The sequence below is a fragment of the Anopheles coustani genome, chromosome 2 (assembly GCF_943734705.1).
Source record: "Anopheles coustani chromosome 2, idAnoCousDA_361_x.2, whole genome shotgun sequence".
Taxonomy (NCBI): Eukaryota; Metazoa; Arthropoda; class Insecta; order Diptera; family Culicidae; genus Anopheles; species Anopheles coustani.
Genome location: NC_071289.1, coordinates 36,200,131 through 36,212,997, shown reverse-complemented (window position 1 = coordinate 36,212,997; position 12,867 = coordinate 36,200,131). Strand labels below are relative to the sequence as shown.

General features: G+C 47.3%; 1 protein-coding gene across 1 annotated transcript in view; it reads right to left on the bottom strand.

The window, feature by feature from the left end:
* Window positions 1-12,867, bottom strand: part of LOC131267411 (probable nuclear hormone receptor HR38) — a 109,545-nt gene that overhangs the window by 49,360 nt on the left and 47,318 nt on the right. The window lies entirely within an intron of this gene.

Here is a 12,867-nt window from a genome sequence, read left to right as displayed (position 1 = left end):
CTTGGATATCGTATCAGTTTTAGATGATCGTCTTAGACAGGGTCGACCAGCGGTGGCAGGTGCGAGTTCATTAACAAGCACTTCAGACAAAAGACTAACTGTTTAACAGATAACAACAATTGATGAAACGATTATTTGCAACGAAAGCATCTGCTTTCGACTGAAGCTATTAGGTTGAGTTCAAGAGCGAATATACTAATAAGTTTGAATTCGATTGTTTAGTGAAACATTAAGGAAGTGGTGGACAAGTTGAATATTTTTGGGAACAATGTGAGGCAATATTCGAAATTGATAGAGATTTACAAATACTGCGACTTGCAATCGAAGATTTCCTTCTTTCTTAATTCAATCCCATGTTTCAATTTATCTCGTCAAATTCTGTAAACAAATGGCAATGAATGTTGCCAACCTTATGGACCGTAGTGCTTAAGATTACCAAAAATAAAATGGCCGAAAATAAGCGTGACGAAAATTTGCTTAATCCCAATCGATCGCTACGTTCGCCGCGCCATAAATAAGCGGATGATTTCGATGCGAAAAGTCGATTCCACGGTCCGGTGCACAATCGGATGATTAAACCGTGCGGCTTAACGCTCAGCGCGAGCGGTTCGCAAATTTCGGCGGCTCATCCGAATGCGTACCCCGGGTCAGCGCATGATTCATCCAATTATGCATTCACCAGTTTCAACTTAATTTAACACATTAAGCGCCCGGTAAATAAGCAAACAAACGGTACGGGGTACATGGCGCGCAATTTGGGTGTACGGAAGAAAACGGAGAGCGAGATGAAGTTAAGATATCGTTAACGGTTGGTGAAGGTGAAGCGGGCACATCAGCATAAAAGCATCCTTGTGGAAGATCAGGGTGCCATGTGGGGGGAAGAAACGGGAGGTAATAAATAATTTTCCCCGCAATGGAAGACGACCAGCAGTGGTCGTAATAATGTAATCAACACACCACAAACATGTTAATATGTGCACCTTTCGTCGCTCTTCCAGATCACAACCGATAGAAGATGTCGTCGGTTCGGTGTGTCGTGGGCAATCTTTTCGGCAATGGTAAGTCACATTCATTCGCTGACGGACGTAATTTATGACATCGAAACGACATCGATCGATCGTGCATTTCACATTTGTCATAAGCGACCGGTAATGTGAGCGCGAGTGAGCGAAGCCATCTTTTGAAGCGCGGATCGTATATTTGACTGAACGACCTTGCGTTTTTCTTTTCCTTTCCTTTATGTTTGTACTTGCTTGTGTACACCCTTGTGTTCACTTTCATGGGCCGTCTCCGTACCATTCCCGTGGGGTTGCTTATTTTTCAATCATTACCTCGCATAATTTTTAACTTTTCATTCCCACGTATGATTGACTGTCTTCGGCTCTTGGTCCGGTTGGCCATGGTGAACCCCGTGCCGGTGTAAAGATTATTCATTCAAGTTGCTGTTTCGCACAAAGAAGCAGCTTCATACATTGACGAGTAGCAGTTCGGTAACGGGCTTTAAAAAAGAGTGTCAAATCAAATAAACATGCATGAATGCACAACCCTAGCCGGTAATTTCATGCAATCATTTGCCCGCAAAATATATGCAAAAACCTACGCAAAATGCAGTGCATTTATCAGGCATGAAACATGTCCGAGACTCCGCAGCATACGGTGAAGGAAGCAGAAATTAATCCACGCCACCGTGTTGTAGAGATAACGCAAAACAGGCCGTAACGCGATCGTTAGCCCAAGCGCCCTAAACGTTTCGTCTAAGGTTTATGGCACCTTCGCGCGTCGATGCGACAGCATCCTTGGCATCCCTACCACTTTGCGATTCGATTGATGATGCGTTTCTTATCGCGATCACTTCGGCGAATGGTCCCAAACCATGCACCCACGGCCAGTGACTTCAACGAGCGAAACGAAACGAAACGGCCGACCGTAGAAGCGTCGCTGGTCCGATAAAGTGGATTTAAAGCCGGTATGAAATTAGCATAAAACCTACACATTGTCGTAACATTAAGGAAAGGCAGAAAGAAAGAAGCAGAAGCACCCGTTTCAGCAGCGAAGAAAAAAGCCACCCGCCATTGTCCGTCAGCGAGAGTGGCGGCACGCGAGCAGAGTGTGTGGTGAGAGAAATTTGGTGGATGCGCTAATCCCGGGTGAAGATGGGAATGGCATCCACAATCCGGACGTGGGGTCAGCCTGGTGGGACGTTTTTGTATTACTTTACATTTTATTTTCGCCCCGAAGATTTTCGCTTTTTTTTCCATTCCGGTTGGTGTTTCGTTTTCTTAATTTCTTGGGAAGCAGCGCCGAATCGCCACATCCACACGCTTGGTCCACTTGTTCCGCTACGCCGATGGGTAATTATTTGGTTAACATTTTTTATTGCCCAGTCCCGCGTACATACATTACCCCCTCCTTCTTCCCGCTTTACCCAGTTGACCCGTACTGCCGTTGGGTCGAGAGGGATGCTTTTTTCCCCGTGAGTTTTTGTTTTGTTCTGTTTGTGTTTTGTTTTGCATGTAATAAAATGAAGTGTGCGCCTGTTTCACAAATTGGTTACGTAGCGACCGAAATGCGCCCGATGGCAAACGATGGCAGCTTGAAATTGGGGTTGGGAGTGACACGGAAAGTTTGTTTCGTTTTTATGCGGCACCCCAAAAAGTAGCCCGATGGAGTTCTGCTCGACGCTTTGGCGGGTTCGCGTCCCGTTCACCTGTTGAAGTCTTTCATTTAAAGCGTCCACCGGCTAAATCGGTGGCTGACATGCGCGTACGTGGTTCGAAAAAAGGGTGAACCAAATTTGTGTTCCCACAATATACCCCGCGTTGAAGGTGGGGGATTGCATATTTAGGGAGTTTGTGTTGCATATTCTGCATCAGCATTAGAAAATCGATTTACTCGCTCGAGTGATTGAATGGCGGCTAATGGAAAGCTTATTTGAGTCTGTTTGTTTCACAGCTGACTGATGGATGTGAACGTTAGTCAACTCGGTGCACTTACAGCAGCTACGATTCGCCCATCTTTGCAGTGTGTGAAATATTATTGGGAAAATGTTGAGGGCTTTTTTCATTTTCTTTAACGTGGCCCAACAAACATTACATAATTCGAAAAATTTGCTCTTGAGAAGAAATGTTTCTCAAAGGTAACATACATTACCTTGTAAATTATCTTTTATTTTACCGCTCCTAGTGTAAATTATATTCCAAAATCTTGTTTCCTTGGAAGCTTTGGGTGGGCAATCGTACAGAAATGGTGTGAAATAAATGCCATCGTTTGGATGTTTATCGCTCCCGCCGGTTCGGTCACGCTATCGCAATAGGAGCCCTCTGTTCATGGCCAATAAAAACCAACACCCTCTTTCACCTTTCATCTCTTCCGGGGCTGCTGGAGAATGCCTCACAGTGATGCGCATCGGCATGACACATGCCGAGGCCATCGTTTTCCTTTACGGTGTGGTTGAATTTGATTGACCGGCACCCATCGGAAGAATCTTACCCACCGGATCGGGGTGCGGTAAAACTGGACAAGCGGCGCGGTACGGGCGGTGAAGAAGTTGTTCGGGTTTAATTTATGCACCCGGGACCGGTGGAACTGATCAGCCGATGCACACATCCGCGCGTTGGGCGTTGGGCAGGAGTCACGATAACGGTGTTCGGTATCGGTAATTAATGCTTAATTAATCCAATAATTTCCAATTGTTTATGGTTAAATCTACGACAACTTGACGGGTTGACGGACGGATGAAGTTATTTTCTTCGCTTCCCGACAGCTTCATCCCTTTCGGTGATTCAAAGTACCAAAGTCCTTTTCTTGACGACTGAGGGCTTACTCAGGCTCACGCTTTCAAATAGCTTCCGGCAGATGATTGATTTGCATTTTTTTCTGCGGAAGGATTTAAATGAATTGATACCATTTGAGGACATTTGACAGCTAATTTTCAAGGGGAACACCGAAGGTGATACCATTGTGCCATCCATGACCGATTTGCTGCACAAAGGATGTGCCATTGGGTTGCCCAAAACCTTACTCACCGAAAAACCACTCGTTTCCTCGTTTTGCTAAGCTTTTGACCGGTACGTGGTTGCGCCGTAGTGTGTGTATGTGTGTCACTCTCCGCCGAAAAATGTTTGGTAAACAGAAAAATAAAAACCCGCGCCGTCCTTGACGACGGCACCGCGGGTGCGAATTGTTCGAAAATCAATTGTTCGCGACGCAGCGACGATCAATCTTTCGCAGCTGGCCTGGATTGTCGAAACGTGCGCGGGACGAACCCGGAGAGTTCTACGCGGTGGCCAGGCGACGAACCGCAAACCGCATGTCAGTTTTAATTGCAACCCAGCAGGGAGCGTCCGCAGACGCACTCGGGCGCCTTTTATGGTAATGGGTTGTTCGGTTTACTCGTTCGACGTTTTTCGCTCCACCCGCTTCGAGGATCACGCGTGTTTATTCTAGTTGGTTCGCGTTGCACCGCAGGCTCACGCTTCGGAATCCTTGTGGAGGACAACAACGATGGATCTTGTGCATAGAAGCGCATAAATTCGCACCTTCATTCCTTCCCGTCCAACGACGGAATCGGCAGTAGAGCCCGAAAACCTGGGTGACAGCGTCACGTCCATTGACTCGTCGGTTGAGAGTGCTTTTTGCTAAGGTCAACTGTCAATCGACTGAAAGCCGGGTGTAATTTTTGGCCGAAATTCTGACGCGACAAAATGCACCATGACATGTTAAATTTAGTCGGACGTGCGAGATCGCATGGGAGGAGTGTGTGCGTGGACAAAGAACTTAATTTGATTCTTGTAAACATAACCTTGAGGTATTTAGCATGAAAACATGTGCTTTTAAAGGGCGTTAAAAATGTCTAGAAATGTAAGAAAACATTAGTTCAATTGCGCCAAACTATCGCCTCCTCTACTCGAAGATCAGCTTCTGCTTTCATAAACAAATAGTATAAATAATCACTCATCGATTAGTCTTCGCATTATGCAAGGGTGATAATTGCTGTTGTAAATATTTGATTTCATTCACTCACGCTGCTAGCGGACATCGTATTTACCCATCCTTCGTGGGCAGGGTACAACTTTCACTACCGCCGAGAACCGAGCTAACGGGTCTTTGCGACGCACGAAGATGGTCCGAAATAAAGTACGCATCAGAATGACTCCCGGTTTGCGTCCGAAAAGCCGGTTCAGTTGAAGCGGGGTGTCGAAAGAAAAAGCTACAAAGCACCACCCCTTTCGGTGGACTGGGTCGTCCAGGCCGGCAAAGGGGTGTAGAAACGTGCCTTCTACTCCGACGATTGCGAAGATTGGAACCAGTTTGTGCCGGGCCGGCGACTTATTCCCCGCGGACATCCTTGGCCATCAATAATAATTTATTCAAATCATCTTCGAACGTATTCGATCGGTTGAGGTAGCCTCCGGCCATCTCTCTCTCTCTCTCTCTCTTTCACCGTCCGTCTTTCGTTTCCTTCGTTCGGGAGACGAGGCTCGGAGGTGCGTTTACGATTATTTACTAACCAGAAGCCATTAGGCAAGCGGGTGCGATTGGAAACGATGGCCATTCCGCAGAAAAATCGACGAGAACGAGTCGTTCTCGGGCCATGATTCATCGCGGCTTCGAAGACTCTTCGTGGAATGCTGCCCCAGGCGAGACTCGGTGGCTTGCTCGAGTGACAAATCCGGCGATGGGACAAGATTGAGCCTCTCGAGTGTAATCGACTTCATCGGTGCAAGAAGCGGTAGGAAATTGATCAATCTCGTCGTGGAGTGAGTCAATCCTACGCAACCAACTTCACTTAATCGAGGATCGATCAAAGATGCAACCGTTTCTGCGCAATCGGGCGACACGTCGACGCAAAAGGATTTCCTCTTCAATCATCCATCGATTTATTGGACCCGAGAAGAGGTTTTACCACTGCTGCTTCACTTCGGAGTTCGTTCGTTCATCTATCGAATCAGCTGTGAGCTCTTCAGCTCGATCTTTCTTCTGCCAAAACCCGTTCTTGCGATTATTTTCGATTTCTTCTCGAACTTGTTTATTTGTATCTTTCGCCATGTTCGGAATGAAACTGTCATCGATTAGTGCATCAGAATACGGTTTTATATCTTCATCGCAAGTTATTGGTGACAGAAGCCACTCAATTCACATTAAAGATATTGGATACGTTGAATGTTGGATTATTATTTTATAATTCAACCATCTTTTTAGGAACTCATTTATATGTTGTTAATTCGAAAAATTTGGACGAGCCATGCTAAAGATATTTTTTAAAAAAAGCTTGAAACAACGGAAAAATTCAGCTGATTCGAATGAAATGGTCGTAAACTTATCTAATTTATTCCCTGGATGATGTCACACTTGCTGCCCAGTTTCACTGCTTTCTGAAGCGTTTTTCCTGTCTCCCATAATATTAGTCATCGGCAGCCTCCAAAGCCAATCTAATACATTTCACTACGGAGCGCTCGACCATAAACCGAACGAATTTATCGATCGCGTATCGACAGAAGCCACTGGTCAACCGATAAACTATCTGCAGTATTGTTGTGTTCGACATTTAAGCAAAAGCGTTTGTTGGGAAATGTTCTTCGTATGCAAAAGAGCTTCAAAACCGATCTAATCCCATCTCGGCAAAGTTAGGGTTTTATCTGATTTTGAATTCGGTTTTTAGCGTTCCAAAGTTTAGTCAAACGTAACTTCAAAAAAATTCAACCTTCTCTCGAAAAGTTTGTGCTCAAAGCGAGTTCACCTCCGAGGGACATTAATTTGTCTGCAACGCCCAGGAAAAAAAACGAGTCAATTTGGTGACCTTCCACCGATAAAATAAAGACCACCAGCCCATCTGCTGCCCGCAAGCGCACTCGCTAAGGTCGGAAAGGTTCCATCGCCTTCTGGTGGCGTCGCACGTACCATTAGATCAACATTAGTGCCCGCTGGGCTGGGCGGCCGCCGAAGCGCTGCGAAGGAGGAGGAAAGGGTCGGCCGCTCCAGCAACAATACGCATCGTAATGAGCTGCGGTTTTCTGGTTTTTTTGTTCGCTGGTGGTCGGCGGGATTCATCATTTATTCATTGCACCGCTGCCATTGGGGCGCGTGTCGGTCGCGCAAATCACGCCACCCGGGGTCACGTGCTGAGAAAGGATCATGAATTTGATGATGATGATGATGCTGATGATGATCGTGATGCTGGCGCGAAGCATGAATTTCTAATCGCGCAAAGGGGGAGATTCCAAACTCGCCGGATCATCAGCCGGACAGGGTCAGCATCAAAGTCTTCGCGGTGGGAATTCTCGCGAGTTCCGCGAATTTACGCGTCCACGGAGGGAAGTGTAGCTTTTTTTCTCATCCTAGAGGTGGGTCAGGGGGTTTACAATCAGCTGAGCACCGATCGGATTGAAGGTTACTTCCCGGTCACCCGCCGCCTCGACGGCACCACACCCGGGAGTCTCTTTCTCTTTCGATCTCTTCTCTTTCCGATCACACCAGCTCCGATTGGGCAGCCTTCAGCGGGGCGGAATCTTTCCAGGGAGCCCAAATGAGACCAACCGGCGGTAAGATAATTCGTTGCAGAGCTGAGGGTAAAAAATCCCATCTATCCGCTACCAGCCCGACCTTAGCCGGACTATCCGGAAGTTTCGTTTGATTTTTGACGGTTTCCCCCCAATTTTTTCGGCGCTGGGTTATGGTTTTGGGTACGGATGGATGGCCGGATGCTTGAAATTGATTCAACCCGATGCGAGCGGCATTCGAGGAAACGTTCGGTGTGCGCTGTCATTGATAACTTTGTCGCGGGAAACCGATACCCAGAGGAACTGGAGCTGGAGGTAACATTATGCGGGGCCCTAAGCGCGTGCGGTTGGTGTCTGATCACACGGATTAAATCCGAGTCGCAGTCGATTTACGCAGTTTGGAAATCTAGCTTTTGGGGGGGACCAACAGTTGCCAAACACTTCATAATTCAAACGAGACCCATACTGCCCGCAAGCTTATCGCAATCCACTTACATAAGCTCGCACCATGAAACGGGTTTCGTTCGGGTACAGTGCACCGAAAACCGAGTCTACCTCACGGACGGCCCACATGCCAGCCCGTGGCAAAAATGGCAACTCACAGTGACGATAAACGCGAAGCATTTCAGCGATTTTAATCGAGCACTAATTTGTCCACCACCCAAAAGAGTAAACGCACACACACACACACGCCGGCCGTCAACGGAAACATCATTCGGGCCGGTTTTCACAATTAATCATCGCCAACGAATCGTGCGCAAGTAGAGGGCGCTGTGAGCCGGGCAAGAAAATGTCAGATTCGACTTAAACAGACCACCGGACGGGCTCCTCTCCCACGGTCCGATGGAAAATGGATCGAAATTAAAAACGAATTAATTTAACAATTCCGATCGCGAACGCGAACCCGACCGCCTTTTATCCGCCTTGCACGTCCCTCCGTGACGTTTGTCACAGTGGTGCGTTGTTCCGCGAGCCAAGGAAACAAAGCGATGGTTTGGGTTTGCGGGAAAACGGGCTTCCCGAATGCCATAAATGGTAAGTGCAACGCAGAACGGGTACATCTCGGTGCCGAATGTTGGATTCGGTTCGTTAACTCTTCCCCAAAATAGCAGTTACAAGCGGTTTAAGCGGTAAGAATAACATCTTTTCCCGTTCGGCGATGACGTAAAATTGACCCTGCATAATAAAAAAAAAAACACTTAAGAAAAAACAAATACTCATACGTTCGAAAGCTTAGCCTGTGCAAGCTTAGTGCCTCAGTCCAGGATGAGAAAACCGAAGGCAAACCCTTAAAGTCCTTCGGTAAGCATAATTCAAGCTATTTTTGGGAGCACGAAAGATGCCTTTAAGAAACGAGACCAAAGAAGAGGGACTCCAAAAAACTGGTCCAAAGAGGGTGAAACCGAAACGTGACCAGTCCGTCGCGCGCGGCCAGCTAAGAAGAAACGGCGAGCAATGGCAAAAATTTGGCGGCGTCACCGAGGCACAGAAGCTGTCGTAGGGCACGTCGCGTGGTTTTGTCGGGTGGCGATGTTCGCCTTTTTTTTAAATCTGCAACAGAAACACACCATTTATTTGCGCGCAGCACCGTCCCGAGATCGTGTTGAAGTTTTTAATTCCGTTTATTTTATTTTCGTCTCCTTCTCAAGAAACGTCACGGAAGCGGAATCCCGTCGTAGCATCGGTGGGTTTGGTTATTAATTTCGTGCGGCGACAAAATGTTTCTCCGTTTCTGCCCTTCGGGTTCGAATGGGACCAGCGGCGGGCGGAAGGCGTAAACCGGTGGCCCACTGAACAACGGGCTACTACGAGAACCTTCCAAACACACTGTTCCAGGATGCACCGCGTTGGAGCTACCGATTCGGTAGCAAACACCGAAGGGCGAACGGCGTTGGCGCATGCAAAAATGTGTGATATGATTTAATTGCATTTACGATTGTATACGCTCGCCCTCGGAACGGAGGCAAACCTCGGGGCTCGGGGTGCAACAATGCACCGGGTCGTCCGGCATGTCCGTTCCCATGGTCACGCAATCGGTGTTTATGGGTTTTTCACGCAGCTGACGTGAGCGAGCAGCAGGGCGCGACCGCAGCACAGCATGCAACATGGATCGGGACACTTGCATTGTGGTCCGCTCCGGGACCAACCCCACGGAACACCCTCCGCGGGGTCGAGGGCGCATTTATGAGAGTAATCATAATTTATGGGTTCGAATTTAATGATTTCGAATTTTATTGTTTACTTTGTGCGCCGCAACGTGGCGGGGGAATTCGCAACACGGACATAATTTTGTACATTTTTTACCGGTTATCGTGGCAATAAAATGTAACCTGCGATATTCTGTGTCGCGTTAAAGTTCCCGGCCGACGCAAAATTGGCATAAAAACAACCAATTCGAACGGATTATCGTATTGCGTGCGTGAATGAAGGCCTTGCATGTTAATAACAATGACCTCATAAGACTGATAAAGCTGTTGGTTATCTCGAACTATCCTTCGGTGATATTGAACAAAGTTAATATTCCAGAAAACACTCACTAGTTTCCGATGGAAAACCGAAAATAAATCGGCACAAACTGCCGCAAAGTGACACTTTAAACACATCTTTGACGAGAGGTACGGTATCAAATTTGCTTGTCAGAGAGAGAGTTTGTGCGCACAAGAAAAAAAAAACAAAAGAAACCTAACACTCCATCCAACTCCGCTTAATCGCTATCGATAAATTTATCGATCGAGTTCCGCATTCGGTCACTTGATATCCAGGGTGTGATCCGGTTCGTGTTGAGTCAATAGGTTTATCGATACTATGCGCCATCGAACGAAAATTTACTGTTTCAACCCAATTCCCGAATTTCGTACGCCCCGATTGGAGGGCTTTGAGAAACGATCGGAAGCGATCCTTTTCTAGCCAACCAACGGAATGGATGTTTTGGACAGCCTCTTTTCTCGTGGGTGGCTATTAAGTGTGAAGTTTTATTTGCAACATTATTCGATTATTTACGAAAAGAAGCGGAATGGGAAGCTTGTCTTTCAAGCTCATTTCACAGTGGCGGATATGGTTTTTGCATAGGAATTGTGCCATGAGTTGTGTTGAAGTGATCTACGACGGTTTCAACAGCGTTTAGGCTGGAATCGAATGGATAGCAATCGATACATTTGTAAAGAACCTCGATGGTGGTAGAAGCAACGAACCGGTGTGCTTTGGCCGAAGTTCATTGTGTCTAAAACATCTCCAAATGAAACATGATTCGCCATCAATGGTGCATAGCCGAACTGACTGGCCAGACGCAATCGGCGTCTTGCATCTTATAAACGGAAAAGATTCTACCCGAGCGCAACCTTGAGTGGAATGCGTCGCACGCCGCACGGCGACACTCGATCGCCCCGAAGGGAAGTGACACTCGAGGGTGCGATGCACAAGGCCATCGGTGCGGCCTCCAGCAATCGGTGCGGAACGCACAGAGTGTCGTTTCATAACAAAACAAAGCGAACCCTGCGCAAGGGTGCAATGCTCGGATGCACTTTCGGTTTCGTTGCTCGTTGACGGGATTAAGTTTCCTGTTCTCGATTTCCTCGGCCCAATTCCGATCCGCATCCGTCGCCTCGGTTTTCCTCCTGCGTACGAAGTGGACCGATCAAACTGATCTGGTTTACGCGATGGTGCCCTGTTGCATCTCAAGGAAACGAACCGTACGCGTACCGCAGGGGAGGCTCGCCGGAACGAACGCTTTCGCAAGCGCACCACAAGCGGCATACCTGTTCACGGCTTAATGAAGCAACAATGTCGTCCGGCCTCCACTTTATTATCGGCCGCGAGGTGAATTGACAGGAGGCCCGACTTCAGTCGCGTTCTCTACAGCCTTCCTCGAGCCGTTGCAAACGGCTAACACCCCGTGCTAAATGCATTCGATGCATCGTTTTCCTCTTCGCTCACGAACGACTTGATCAGCAGATAAGATGTCTGGCGGGCCTCCGGGAGGTGGCCAGCTTCCCATTGCCTTTCAAGGACGCCCTCTAAGTCGGGACTCGGCACCAAACGTAAGCCGATCAATTAGCAGCTCCTTTCGACGGAGCCCGTCGGCGTCGGGACGCGGACCATTTCGGGCATGAAGCCCCATCCCGAGAGCGCTTCCGACGCGAATGTCGCGTGCTGCAAGGAGCTGTTCAGTGTCAGCCGGGCGTAATGAGGTCAGTGAAAGGAGACGAGAACCCGAACCAGAACGGAACCCCGAACGGGAGCCGGGTTCGCCCATTCTGGAGCCAAACGTGCCATCGATTTATGTTGTTTTGCTTCCCGGCGAAGGACGCCGGACGAGGATGGGTGATAAAAATAACTTTGAGCTGCGGAGGTATTCAAATAAATAATCTAGTCCCCGAACGGGTTGTGCCAATGCCGTGGGAATGCTCAGGGATAACAGGCTAGGGCTAGCGCGCGCGTCGAGCAATCGTTTCCTCCGCGGGCGAAACCGACAAATAAACATAAACATAAATGCTCCAATTTCAGACGAACAGTCTGCCCAAAAAACGAGAACTTTTAAATGGAGCAATCTGTTCGATGGCACAAGGACACGGGGCAGACATTTCCGACCACTTTGCAGAGGCGTATTTTTATCTTTAATGGATGGAAAAGAATATTGAGAAATGACGGACCCTGATTAAAAGGTAAATATGCAAATGTAGTATCATAAAATCAACAATCTTCAGTTTGAAGCTTGCTTTTTAACTTTAATAGCTTCAATAGGTATCGTTTAAATCAGAGGTGTCAAACATGCGGCCCGCGGGATATATTAGACCCGCGAGAACGTTGAATGCGGATGTTAGTTACCTGAATTGAAGCGGGCAATAACGGAGACGTTTTTTTTAAACTTAACGTGCAAGATACCAAATCAAAGCTCTGTTTAATATTCGATCCAAGTTTAATACAACAAATATGATCGTTAGTTGGGGGTCCGCGACAGCCGAGCGGTAGCGCCGGTTAGAAAATCCGGATCCTCCCCTGTACGAGAGGACTGACTATCCACGTACAACAGGGAAACAAGTCTCATAAGCCCTTAACGGGCAGGCATGACCAACAAGGTCGATACGCCAATAAGAAGATGATCGTTAGTTATCCTTGATCTTTGTAATTCATTTGTTAAAAAGCGTACTCAAAATAAGAAGCTGTTTCGCAAAAAATGATAAAATGTTTGCGACTAATACAATTAAATTTTGAATAATTCAGAATAAGTTTTTTTTAAGAATGCACTTCAACCAGCTTATGTATACTTCTCCTTCAGATTTGTTTTGGAAAGCATTTTCATTCATTGGAAACGGTGAGTAGAAACAACTCCATTGTAAGTGCATTGAAGACATGCAATTGTTTTCCAAAT